Source organism: Xiphophorus couchianus, chromosome 23, assembly GCF_001444195.1.
Source record: "Xiphophorus couchianus chromosome 23, X_couchianus-1.0, whole genome shotgun sequence".
Lineage (NCBI taxonomy): Eukaryota > Metazoa > Chordata > Actinopteri > Cyprinodontiformes > Poeciliidae > Xiphophorus > Xiphophorus couchianus.
In genome coordinates, this window is record NC_040250.1 from 14,549,854 (window position 1) to 14,564,356 (window position 14,503).

Below are 14,503 nucleotides of genomic sequence, written 5' to 3' on the forward strand. Positions count from 1 at the left end.
TTCTTAGATGAGGTTTTGAAATAGTAGGTAGTAAAACATTCTAAAAGAATAATCTAAAAGAACAAGTAAACATAAAAAACAAAACTTTATTCTAAACTGTCTAGTTATCTTGTACCAAGTTATAATAGGTATCTGAAGTCACATTACAAGGAATTTTTTCCAAATAACAAAATTATACAGAATACATTCATCCATCCATTAGCTAAAACACACTTATCCTTGCAGGATCTTAAGGAGGCTGATACTTCTCCATCGGGTGAGAGGCAGTGTACATCCTGCACATGTTGCCAGTCCATCACAGGGCTTCAGAATACAATTACATTCAGATGAAATTCAAATCAATCCACTTCATTTCAATACAATCCAGTCAAGCATAATGTCAAATTGAATCCAAACTATAATAAATACCAGTATTGTCTTTCTAGTTTGTAACTGTGACTTGGCGATAGAGTAATTGTCTTGTAATTGGACATTTGTAGGTTTCATTCCAGTTTCCATATATCAATGTTCTGCAGGACAGGGATCTTAAACTTAAGTTTCCTACATGTGGGGGTGTGCGTGAATGTGTGTGCGTTTCTGATTATGAATGGGTGAATGTAAAATCCAGCGTATAGTGCTTTGTGTGGTCAGTAAAGTGACTCAATTCAGATTTTTTGTCAAACCTGATTTTTTTTGCCTGGGCCCTTCACACTGCCAAACATTTGCGACCTGTATGTGTTCTGCAGTCTGAACATGCAACGACCTGAAAGTGTCATTAAAAGAAGTAGTGCTCAGTGTTTGCGGAAGTAAACATGGATGCTAACGGTGGAGCATAACTTACACATTTGAAGTTGTTGTCCAACCAGAACATCGTATTAACAACTTAATCCTCATATAGTCCATCATAGTTGTTGCTCTTCCTCACGCTTGCACATATCAGGACACAGAATAGTAAGATTTGTTGAGTTTCAGTGACGTTCAGTTTGGATGAATGCGACCTGGACGTTTGGTCGCATTTGAATCGGATACTAATCGGATATGGGTCGCATTCGAAAAGAATCCGACCTGTGCTGTTTAGACTGTCATGAAAAGATCGGATACAGGTCGCATTACGTCAAAAAAAATCGGAATTGGGTCACTTCAGGCTGCAGTGTGAACACAGCCTATGACTGGAAAGGCCCTATATAAATTTAGTCCGAGTATGAGTCCAAACGTAATTTGAATAAATGCAAAATTAGGCTTAGGGGTATAAAGTGGATGCAAATGTTTACATGAAAAAGTTGGTGGACCCTGAAGTCAATAAAGTGAACATATTTTTTTTAATCACTTACTCCAGATATTTGTTTTCATTTGACCACAAGAGAAATTCCAGGGGTATTACGATAAGTAGTTCATTCTAAAAAGTTTTGCTGGGTGGGGCTCAGTGTTCAGAACTGAAATGTCATGCTGGACATTATTTGCTGCATTGTGATATTTGAGGATTATGTTGTTATAAAGATTATTCTCCTATTTTCTAAATCAGCTTTGTCCTATTCAGGGTTGCAGGGGCAAGGGCCTTGAGCCTCTCCCAGCTGTCACTGAGAGAAAGGCGGAGAACAAATGGTATAGGTCATGAGTCCATCACAGAAACAACCCAGATACACACAAGACAAACAGCTTTTAGGATGAAAGTGTGCACGGTCACACCCACTGCCGAGGTCAGTATAGAGTCATTGGTCAAAATCAATCATGTATGTTTTTCAACTGAGAAAAAGATGCACACTCCACACTTTTACCATGATTTTATACATTTAAAAATGTATGTGTCGTTTATTTTTTATTTTTAATCTGATTTTTATATATTTGCACTTTGTACTTTGGCACAGAAAGCTAAAACAGAGGCTTTAAAAGATAAACAGAGTCAATGGATGTACAGATTGAAAACATAATTTTAAGTGAAGTTTATTGATATTAGTTATGATGTACATTAATGCTTTAAGTTTATGCAGTATTTGCAAAGACTCCAATTTCAGTAGGAATACCTGATAAATTAAATTAAATAAAGTATACATAAACAATAAAAATGATCAGATTTTCTCTCAGTGGCTCTGCAAGATATGCAGCACAAATAAGTAAACCTGATTTCTATGAATTGAGAGAGTATTATGTGAGTTGCAAAGAGTCAACCACATTCTAAGGAAATCATGGGCATTTTTTACATGTTATTTTTAGTCACTCTATATAGTGTTAGGGTAGGTGAATAAATTGTACAACATTAAATTTAGTGTAAATTATATTGACCAAGACATGAGATCATAGAGCATGAGTGTCAAACTCGTTTTTATTTGGGACCACATTAAAATCATGAATGTCCTTCACAGAAGGCTTTTAGCTGGAAAAACATTGTTTATCAAATATATTAAATATCAGTGTTTAATTGAAATTGCTGTCATTTTAAATAATGTATACATTTTAACGAATGCTAGCACTCAAGTCACCCTTAGTATATCAGATAATGTTAGCGACTTTGAGTTAACATGTTCTTAGTGCCTTGGTATCTTACAATTGCTCATATTAGTTAATGTTTGCTACTGTTAGATAATGTTTGTCTTCATTGGTTCTATGGTACTGCAAGTTTGCATTCTGAGATTAGCATTTTCCAAAAATCGTCATCTTATGGATGACTATTTCTTATGGATTCACTATTAAAAAGGTAGGCACCAAGTTTCTAATGTGATCTAAAGCCAAACATCTATTTTTTGTTTCTCTCTGCAATTAAACCTTTATTGCAATTAGGTATTACTATATTCACCAAACAATACGATTCGATTCGATACATTTTTAAGATTTTCTGAAACATTTTACAGGGACAGAGTGATTATAGTGACATTTTGTGGCTGTTCCATAGACTTGGATTGAATTAATTGAACTGATGGCCTAATCCTGGTGTAATAAATGTTATTTTTGTTATACATTTGTTATACATTTGCTTTGTTTTTAAATGTTAATTGTGTGGCTTTTTGTATTTGGTTATGCAGAAAAAGAGCCTTTTTTGCCTTATTCACTTATATTAGATAATGTAATTTTTCTATTTGTAACGGGTTGTTTCATTACATGTCATTTTTAATGTACATGTGCAGCTGGGTAAAAATGTCATGTGTAAAAGATGTCATTTAAATTATGTGGATTTGATATAAAACTCAAAGTAGGATTTAATGCATCGACACTTGCGGATGAAAAATGTATACTTTCTAAGAAAAAAATATATTAGTAAATATCATAGAATCAATAAAATTACACAGCCCTAGTTGCAATGTTGTCATTGGATGGTACCTCAGACACCATCAGTTATTTTTCCTGAATTCCTTTGGCCAAACTTTTTCAATTGATGCCGGACTTGTTTTTGATGCATGTTACTTGCCATCCATCCATCCATCCATTTTCCGTTCACCCTTGTCCCTAATGGGGTCGGGAGGGTTGCCGGTGCCCATCTCCAGCTACGTTCCGGGCGAGAGGCGGGGTACACCCTGGACAGGTCGCCAGCCTGTCGCAGGGCAGCATGTTACTTGCATTTTCCCGAAATGATCATTTTGTGTTCAACTAGTAATTATAGAAACCCTGATCTACAGGATTTTGAATACCTTAAAGGTCTTTTTTTGTACACACATAGCAGTGTACAGTTTTTATGCATCTTGCTCAGAAAAAGTTGACACATATTCCTGCACAGAATACAATCATTTCTCCTTTTTCAAACTGCAATTTGAGTAGCATTACATCTCGAGAGAACAACAGAGATGACTGCACACATTGTCTTTGCAGTTCCATGTCTTTGGGAAGGGGGCACCCACAGTTTACAAGCCTTGCCTTCAATTTTACTCATCAAACACTGGTTGTGTACACAGCCCATTGAAGAGGGAGAAAACGCAGCAGAACGTGACAAGAACATCAAGTGTTCGGCTATCTGGGTAGGAAGGGTTCTAAACTATCACTCCTAAGTGATCATGGACATGTTATTCCTATTTTGGCTTGGCACACTCCAAGAATATCTTGAAGGACAAATATGTGCAGCCTCTGATCCCATGTGTTTCTATTACGCTGGTCAGATTCTCTGTGTAAAAAACATGACATTTAATGTTTAATGAGCAGCCATTTTAAAGATGATGATTGATTTAAAGTGCCTGCTACTATCTGAAATCTTCTACAATGCAATTTAATTTCCCCTCCGTTCTGTTACCAGTAGGCCTGTCTTATTTGTGACCTAACAAAGGCTCATGATTAAGATTGAAATCTTCTGCACATAAATTTTTATTTGAAATCAATGCAGCGACCTTCACCACGCACAAGCAAGCTCAGTGTCAAACATATCTCAATTGGAGGCACTGTGTTAAACAAATGTTGCATATCTTTATTGATGAGTTCATTATGAAAAATAAAGAAAAAGTTAAAATCTATTTTAAGAAATCAAAATAAAGCTCTTTAAAGAGTGTTTTATACTTTCTTATATGAACAAGAAAGTAAGGTGGAACATCTTTCAGCTGAACATATAGAGCCAAAAATATTGTTCCTGTTTGAGTGTTGCCCCAGGCTCTGCTTCATAGTAGACAGATGGAAGCAAGCACTGCCACAGCATGTACTATTGTCTTCATCAAACAACACACAAAGGACAGTTTAACAGTCAGTTACTTCCATGGAAGGGCAACATTTTCCAGAGAGATGTGCCGATAAAACTTAAATATCAGTTTTAGAAAACACGTATAAAAATGACAACAGACTTTGTTTTTTCATCATTTCCAAGCATATGTCTTCATACGACAGAGATAGTAAGTGGATGAAAAATGTTCCTGTTATGACTGCTGTCTTAAGGTGCTGTGTTTTTTTCTAACATGTAAATTTAAGTGTGTATGTGCCCTTCTACAATTAGTAGATTCAGAAGAAGAAGACAAATTGTGGCTAAAGTAGAGATGATGCATAAGGACTGCTGTTCTCTGCACAGAGATCTCAAAGTTTGTTCCTGGAGTATTTTAGCCTTTCTATCAGTTTGGATTAAATCTTCCAAGCATTTTGAATAAATTATTTGTCTTGATATCAGTGACTTTTATTTCCTCACCTTGTCCCTTCTGCCATATGTGCTTTGTCCAAATGACATTCTGATATCCTTACTGTCTATCCAGGTTAGGTGGATCAGTGAATTGATGTCTCACTCATTCTTGGCATACAGCTTAATGTTATCCATGTAAAGGAGGTAACTGATGGTTTTAACAAAATGAGTATCTATAACAGCTCTTCGCGATGATCTGATAGAGACGGTTCAGATCTATGCAGAACAGTAGCAGAAAATGAGCTTCGCCTTGGTATAACCAACACTTGATAATAATTTAGTTCTCTATGAATGAGCTAAGTAAATGATCTAACTGTTGATGTTAAACAACTTCAAATACTCCAGGATCCATTTGTGTGGCATTAAGACACCCTTTCTGCTCTTGCAGAGTTAGTTTGTAGGGTTTCCATGGTTCCATAGATCACATATCCTCTGCATGTACCCTTTTTCATTGAGCTGAACAGCATTATTTTGGGCTTTCAGACATTAAAAATGGCAAAAATCCCTCCCCTTTCACATAGAGCTGGCAATGGTCTGTCTAATAAAACTTACAGTTGACTTGTTTAAAATAGAGCTACCTCTTTAGCTAATATAAACTTAGGCTGCAGAGGAAGGTACTTACCATCTCTCCTCAAAATCCTCTCTTCTCCCTTTACATGTTTGAAAATAGTTTTTATTGATGTCATAAACTTGTTCTTTTTTATGTCTTTAATTTCCTATAACATGTGTTGCTGATCTGGCAGTTCTTTATTTTGTATTTGTGTTTTTTCTGTTCTCTCACTCTCCCAGCCAGGCAAGGCAGATGGCTGTCCATTATGAGTCAGTTTTGCTGGAGGTATCTTTCTGTTACAAAGGAGTTCTCTTCTCTCCTGTCACCGCCTGTCCATGCAGACACAGGATGGGAGGGTTGAAACAATGTGAAGATCTGATGAAATCTGGGGACCTCCTTTGTCACAGTGTCTGGTGAAGATGGAGGACCCAAATGCAAATCAGCAGGTGGGAGGTGTAGATAAGGTGCCAGCAAACTTGCATGATTTATAAGAAAGTGGATAAAAGACCTAGAGAATGACTGGAATGGAAAAAAAAAACAAGAAAAATCTAATATAAATCCGTCTTATGAAGTGTGTTATACAGAATCTGTAAAAGACAAGCTAATCACTGATAAAGAACAATTAAGTGAGCAAATGAGCTGACGTATTTGTTAAACAGAAACAAAATCACATCAACTAACAAAGGAGGGATAGACTTCAAGTAAACTGGAATGACTTGTAAAGAATGGATTGTGAGTAAGTGGATTTGATTTCACACCTGATAATATTTCACAGTACTCTCAAAGAGTACACACAGTTTTGTCTCATTACAAACACACACCTTATTGTATTGTCATTTGGATTTTTGCACTGACGAACACAAAGTGCTACATAACTGAAAGATGGTAGAAAAATGATGCATGGTATTGCATTTTTTACTTGTAAAAGTCAATGGAACCATCTGGCTCCAAAGGTTTCTTAATTAGTTAAAAAAAAATTCACTTATATGTAGAGTAATCTCACTATAAATACAGTTGGTATATGAAGTCCTTAGAGATTGGCTAGAGAACTTTAGTGAACAAAAAGCATAATAAACTTTAGGAGAACACACCAGGTGCGTTAGGGAGAGCATTGTGGAGAGCTTTAGAGAAGAATTATCTTGTAAAGTAGTTGTTCAAGATCCTATATAGCACTTTTCAAGCTATCATGTGACCATGGAAAGAGAGCGGTCCACCCTGGACCAGCTGCAGAGACCCACCACTCAGGTGGATACACAGATACTGGGAGAACTATTAACTGTACACTTTAAAAAATGTGCTCAGTAGAGAGCCAGTCTTGAAAGAGAGCCAGAAGGACATCCATCTTTCAGTTGGTCACAAGTCATACAGGGGACATGGCAAACATGTGGCGGAAGGTGCTCTGGCAAGATGAGTCCAAAACTGAATGTTTTGGCATTAATTTACAAAAATGTATGACAAAAAACAACACTGCACATCATCTTTACCCCTCCATTTATATGGTAAAAGATGATAGTGGAAGCAGGAATTTGGTCAGAGTGAGATGATGGGAAGATGAATGGAGTTACCCTGAAGAAATAGAAAAAAAGACTTGAGACTGGGGTGCAGGCTCACTTGGCTGTGGTTGTAGTGTGACAAGGGTATTAATTCTTTTGAAAAGTACCATATTTAAATTGAACTGGATTTATAATATATTAGACTGGTCTAGGTGGGAGGGTTTATTGGCCTTGCATAATAACTAGGTTTACTTTCCTGGAATAGTGTGGTCAGCTTCATCCCTCACAAAGGCAGTCTCACCAAAACAATAAAAAATAGATTGTCAAAAAAACACTGTTTTAATAACCAGTCTCTTGAAAACAAAGTAAACAGAAACATAATTAGAAACAATTATATTTTAGTGCTCTGGTTGAGTTCCTGTGTTTCAGTGTCAAGGTGCATTGATGCTTTTTGGAAACCTGTAAAAATACCTTGTTGTAGCCTTTCTTTGAATTTAATTTTAAACCCTCTGTGTGCAGGAAATGGAGCAGAACACCAAAACACTTTCATGGAATCATTATTTATTTATAGTCATTACATGGTCATTACCATGCATGCTTTCTACCCGTGCATTATAATGATCACTTGTAGCTTGCACTATTTATAACATGGAACAGATCTTAAAATACTGACCATTTTTCGGTTTTCTTGTAAATAGATAATTCATTAGGTACTCTTGTTCATTTAAGGAATTCAAATTATTTGGAAAAAGGGAAATGTGTTTGCTCTACAATCAGAAAAACATAAGAAAAGAAAACAACTACACAAACAGCCCTTTTGATGAGATTACTATAACGTGCTGGTTTGTAAAAAAACAATTAGCAGTTTAGCAATAACAACTGTCAAGGTCAAACATGATATCACTCAACTGCACAGAAGGCATGAATATGTGCAGACAATGTTGGAATTTCTACTCAGAACAATCAACAATATCATACCTGTTTCTCATTGTCATCTGCATACATTATTTTATGACTGTGTGAGGACATGCAATGTGACAATAATAGTGGTTTGTAAACTGGCTGTAGTCTAATTGGTGCATTTCAGCTAGATAACACTCACTGCTGGACCCTTCATTAGCCTGAAGAGTTGTTTACCTTCTAATGAAGTCTGTCTTATGCCGGTTTAGTGTGATTCAACCTTCTGTGAGTGGACATTGTCAACAGAGGTCTTCTCAGCACTGGGATTTAATGTTGTCATTAGCTCCACTGGTACCAAAGAAAATAACATGTTCAATGTTTCATACAGAAAAACAACCACTTAGATCTGTAGAAGTTCTTTGCTACTTAAATTTCTACAATAGCACATTATCTTCCATTTATGGTCATGAACTAATCAGAGTTTTGATTTCATGGTGATACTTGATTAAATAGCCCCCAAGGCAAGTCCATGAATTTATGGGATATATTTCAGCAGAGATGGACGGACGGACGGACGGATTGAATACAAGCTAATATCCTTCAATACCTGTCAGTCTTTTAAAGTACCATTAGGTGCACCCATTTATTTTACTAGCAAGAGTAAATGATGTTGGAGCCAAGTTAGATTTTTTGTTCTGAAATCATGTAAAGCAAATATAACACAGAGTTTAGCTTAAGATAGCTGTTCATGTTCAGCAAACATGAACAGATTGAAGAAAAAAAAACACTGTTCGCACATGGTCAGCTAATATCAAATAAAATAATCAAACAGTCCTTTAAGCAAGAGATTACACAAATTCCTGTCATAGAAATAGTCTGTAGTTTGTAATTTACTTTTACTGACAATTGCATGAGATGAACATTGTCTTCTGCCTCCACTATAACACAAACACAAAGCAGCTGAAATGGAAACCGTTTCAGCAATTTGCAGAATCATACAAAACCAACTATGTATTTTACATATTCATGCCATGTAAAAAACGTTCAAATATAATTTTCAAAGTATGATTTCAGACAGGATGTCTTTTTGTCTATCTTTTATTTCAATACCATTTCATCTCTTTCCCAATAAGATGAAAGCAAATATTGAACTGTCCTCGCTATGTTCACTCCATCTTTCTCAAATCTGTTACTTTCTCCAGAGATCCTTGAGAAACTGTGAGATAGAGAAGCAGAATGAGAAAAGAACAGAGGCAAAGCAATAGTTTTAACTCAATGTGGTAAATCTCAATGCATCTTGAAAGTTGCCATGGATACAAACCAGGCTTGTATGAATGAAAAAAAAAAATGTTTTGTCAGTATGTCTTCAACTTTTGAAAAATGTCTGCAATATTTTTAAAGAACAGCTTTGGACTTCTTCTGCAGTACTTTCAGAGTGACAAGTTTGGGTAACTTTGTTCTTTTTTAGTTGCTGGAAGTAATCCAATATTAACAATCTAGGTTTAAATGTTAAAGAAAAGTATCCATGGCAACTCACACAGTGATAAACAAAGATGAAAGTACAGCAGCTGCTGCACTGTGGCCCCTTTAAACAAGTTATGCTGTTAAAGCTGAAAGGATAATACAAAATAAAAGACTGGCATTGAGCAGAGTATGGTCGACAAAGAAGCTTGTCTTATTCAATGCCTCTGAATGTTAATATAGAGCAACCTTGCTATTTAGTTCTGCAGCTCCATCCCTTTACTTTTACTTTTCTGAGCTGTGCGTGACTGAGATAAGCCATATTAGTTAGTGAACTGTTCGTGAGGATTTTACCTTTATGCAGAGCAGGCCCTGAATTCAGTTGGAGAGAAACAGAAAACACAATCAAAGGTACAATTGAAGACATTTTAAAATTGTACCCTAATGCCCCATCCTGTTTTGGTACTTTGGAGTACTGCTTGAATTGCACTGATCACTTGTATGTCTTGATCTTAATTTTGCTCTCAGCCATATATTTGGTTCAGCAAAAGGTTACATGCTACTGTATAAACAAAACACGGCTTTTTGTGTCTCAAAGATTCCGTTTTACAACGAATCCACACAAAGAAACCATCAGGATGAAAGCACAAGACTTCCTAAATTCCAAATGGCTTGAAAACCAGACTCCAGAGTTTGCAGAGATGACATGTTTTATGCAAGCCCCAGTGAGGTCATAACAAACAGTAACAAACTCTGCACCTAGGATGATAGTATTGTTTGGAAAATGTTTTATTATTATTATTATTATTATTATTATTATATTTTTACTTCAAGTCAAGTAGCTTTTCTGTTGTCTTAAATACAGTGCTTTGCAAAAGTGTTCAGATCTTGTCTTGCTAAAGATTTCTAATTTGCTAATACTTGCTTCCACAAAGCGGCCCCGATTTTCACAACTAGATTAGTGGCAGCTGATGGAACTGCGAGTCTGCTGAACTTATCACACAAAATACTTTTCCCTCCAGTGCTACTAAGAACAATAGTGAATGGCATAATGGAGTTGTGATGACCCGCTGATGGTAGTGTGTTGGGCAATGTCCAATCTTAAATTGTCAAATTGCATGGTCAATTTTGTTTTAAGTTATGTTTGAAATATACAGTGTTTTCATTGGAAGTTGTTACCTTCCTTATGAATTCAGGCCAGCCTCCAGACCCTGCAGAAGAAAGTTTAGGCATTAAGGGATTAAGTTTGTCTAAATCATATAAAATCTGAATGAAGTACACTGATGTTTGCGATTGTAAAATGACAAAATGTGGAAAGGTCTTGGTAGTATAAATACTTTTGCAAGCCTCTGTACAACAAAAAGTATGTAATTAAGTTTTTATCATGAATTTGTGTTGATTTGATAGAGCAGTATTATTATTATTGTTATTAATTATTATTATTATTACCAGATTTTAAGAAGCAGGTGATGAACTGGTGGTTATTCAGTCAATGTTACTTAATGTTCGTGAGTTTTACTGTTTTTATTATGACTACAAAGCTTTTTTGTCTCGCTCACTAATGGAAAACAGGAAGTAAAATGATGGTGTATCTTGAATTTTCATAAAGTATATATGTTTCTTTGTTTGGGTGTTCATATTTGAATAATGTAGTAAAATTTCCGTTATCTTGCTTATTGATCTAGTATTCTTTATTTTTAGAGCGATAACAAAACCTGTTTTGAAACTTCAAAGCAGAAATCGCCTTCAGGTTAGTGGACACCTTTATGCAGTTGTTCATCGATATCCACAGTCTTGTGAAAACAAATTAAAACCTCAAACATAGTGGTCATCCATCTTCCCAGGATGCTAAATATTTTAATTACATTACCTTTTAGTAAACTCCTTTTAGCATAAGGAGTGTTTTTATTTGTATTTTTTTAATTCTGTTATATCATGGGTAGCTTGCGTCATGGTGTTAACCATATGGCACATCAGCAAAAAGCTTTTCTTCAGTACTAGAATGAGTTGTAATTAGGACATGTCAAACTTCTGACAACAAATAAACACTCATTATTATTATTATTGCTATCATTAATATTTATAATCAGCTAGAATTGTTGTCTCTCACATGGGATACCTCACCTCTCGCCCGAAATGTCTTGTTGTAGATGGGCACCAGCACCCCTCCCAACCCCACTAGGGACAAGAGTGTAAAGAAAATGGTTGGATAAAGAGAAAAGCTTTAGTACTCACAGGTTTACATGCGTCAAGTGCAAAAATGAGTAAGTAACATCTGTGATGTCTATATCCAAGAAACCTACAAATTACCTGGAACTAGCTGCTCTAAAACAGCTATGAAAATCAACATGCAAAGGACATTTTGGAGGGTATTAAATATTAGCTATTAGCATTATTAAAGGCTTAATCAAGCATATTTGTTTGTCTTATACCGTGTGTGGTGTAGGGCCCAAATGCAGGCATGAGGCAGGTAGATTTATGGAGCAGTGGGATATTTATTAAAGAAAATAGTATATTCTAAACTGGCAGGAGACACAAAGGGAAATAACAAGGACACAAATCAGTGACACATTGATGATGGCAACAGGGGGCTCTGAACAAGACTGAGAGAACCCAGGGAGTTTATGCATACACAGGGAGGGAGTGATTACTGGTACAAGGATCAGGTGAGACTAATTAACTTAATGCGGAGCAGCTGGGGGTTGGGAGGACTGAGGCTGGTATGGCATAAAAACAGAACAATATCCAAACAAAACATAGCTAGAAAAACAAAGAGCTAAATAAGAAATAAATAGCTTAATAACCAACATAAACCACAGAAGAAACTTAGTACAGGGAACATTTTTGATTGTTTTGGTAATGTATCCTGCCAAAAGAAATGTTGATTAAAATTTAATTGACTGCTTTTACTTCAGTCAACTGTTAGAACAGTAAGGTGGTAATAATAGTGCTTATACAGGTTGCATTAGGAATGCATCAACTAAATTTAAGACCTGTCTACTGACCTGTGGTTTGTACCAGACTTGAAGCTAACTGTACTACGTAACCAAGGAAAGGATTTGCATGCCAACTCGTTAAAGCAGATTTACTATTTCATATATATTTCATACCCTAAGCACAGATTTTTGTTATCTTTTTAAAGTAAAGAGGAAACTACATGACCTCATGAAAGGTGTTCATAATTCTACTGCCAAGGATGGCCCAGCATGGATATCTGTTGTGATAAGAGGTATCCCCTGCATTATAAAACTTCTGTGTCTGCATGGCCGATGTTAACTTGCATCTTTTCTACTCCATTTGCTCAGTCAGTATTAAGCAGTTGATCTAGATGAAAATAGTAAAGATAATTTGGAATTAAATTATTCTAAATACGTTTATTTATGTTTCCTGTTATCCAGATGTTTATTGGTCAGCTATTGTATGATTCCATTTGATTATCAAAATTAACAAATATTGTCATTATCTGTAAATCCAATACAAAACATTACAGTTTTATCCAATTTATTGCAGAAATTAAAGTAAGTGCTTGATGTCTTAAAATATTTGAATTCAATTAATATTTGGTATATTTTATGAATTTGTTCAACTTTAAGTCTTTTAGGTGTTAAATTCACCTATATTTTAATACAGGGAAAGGCCAATGTCTCTTAATTGCAAGCATGAACAGAGATGAGAGGCCTGCCAACGGCTGACCTCAATGGTACCAGTTGCCAGAGCTGCCATAAATGGGCGGCCATTTTAATGGGTAATGGACTCAGCACAAAATGTTTTAAGACAGAGAGCAAGTGCAATGACTTGCCTTAAGTGATAATGAAAGCTGTTTTGTTTCCCCCCCAAAAAAACTAAATAGAACAAAGACTGTAATATTCCTGATCCCACTTTTGACAAGTAGGTTGACCAGTGTACTTTTGTTTATTGTCTTTATTTTTTATGATTAATTAATATCTCACAAATGCAATGCTTGCAATTCTTCAGTGTCACAGTTAAGGTTTAATTACACTATTGTGATTAAGGAATGCTGTATCTTTCTTTTTTCATTCTTTTTTTTCCTTGTTTCTTTTTTATCTCTTTTTTAGCACATTCAAAGACGCAAATTGCTTGTTTAGATTAAAAACATTTTTATTTAAATGCTCCACTGTATGCTAGCGTCATGTACCCTTTTCTTGAATCAGTTGCAGTTGGTATAATTCATTTCCAGCTAGATTTAGTACATTTTTACAGTCCCCACAATTAATGCAAAGGAAATAATATATAATTTCGTTTGCTTGCAAAAACTACAAGGTGATTAAATAGACAAATCTGAGTTCGGAAAAGGTGTAGGTAGGAAATTAGATATGCAACAAGATATGCAACTTCCTTCTGATAAAGAATAATCAATCAAAGCTAATAAAGAAACTAAAGTATGCTTAATTTGAGTTTTCTTTGTGTTCTCTAACTTATTGATGGACTTTGGAAAGTTACAGACTTCAATGTGTACACACATTGAAATATATATATATATATATATATATATATATGGGGAGGCGTGGGGGGGTGTGTGATGGCGTGTGGGCGTGTGTGTGTGTGTGTGTGTTAAGTTAAGACCAGGGTGAGAAGAAATAACTTCTTGAATTTCTCTGTGGAATAATTTTATGCTCATAACGTCCTAATGTCCTTCATATATTTATACCTTCACAAAGAAGGTTTACATATCAGAATGATCCTGTCTGTTTCAATAAGACATGATCAATCTTCTGAAGAGAATTAGAACTTCTTCATCCTATAAAGGCGCCAAAGTTACAGTAGACCCCCTACTGGAAATAAAAGACAAGGCTCGATGTGAAAGAGAACAGTGCCCCCACTTAGCTTTCAGGCAGACTTCTAGACTACGCTGGCTACAGTGCTACGGCAAGCAACCCAGGCATCTCTGGTCCACACCTCCACGTCTACCAACTGTACTGTACATCTCCGACGAAAGCATCTCTCCAGCGCAGTGCAGCTTTAAGAGCACCGGTGGCTCTTAAAGCTGCGGCTGGCTCCTCCTTCTGCCTATGATGTCAGTCG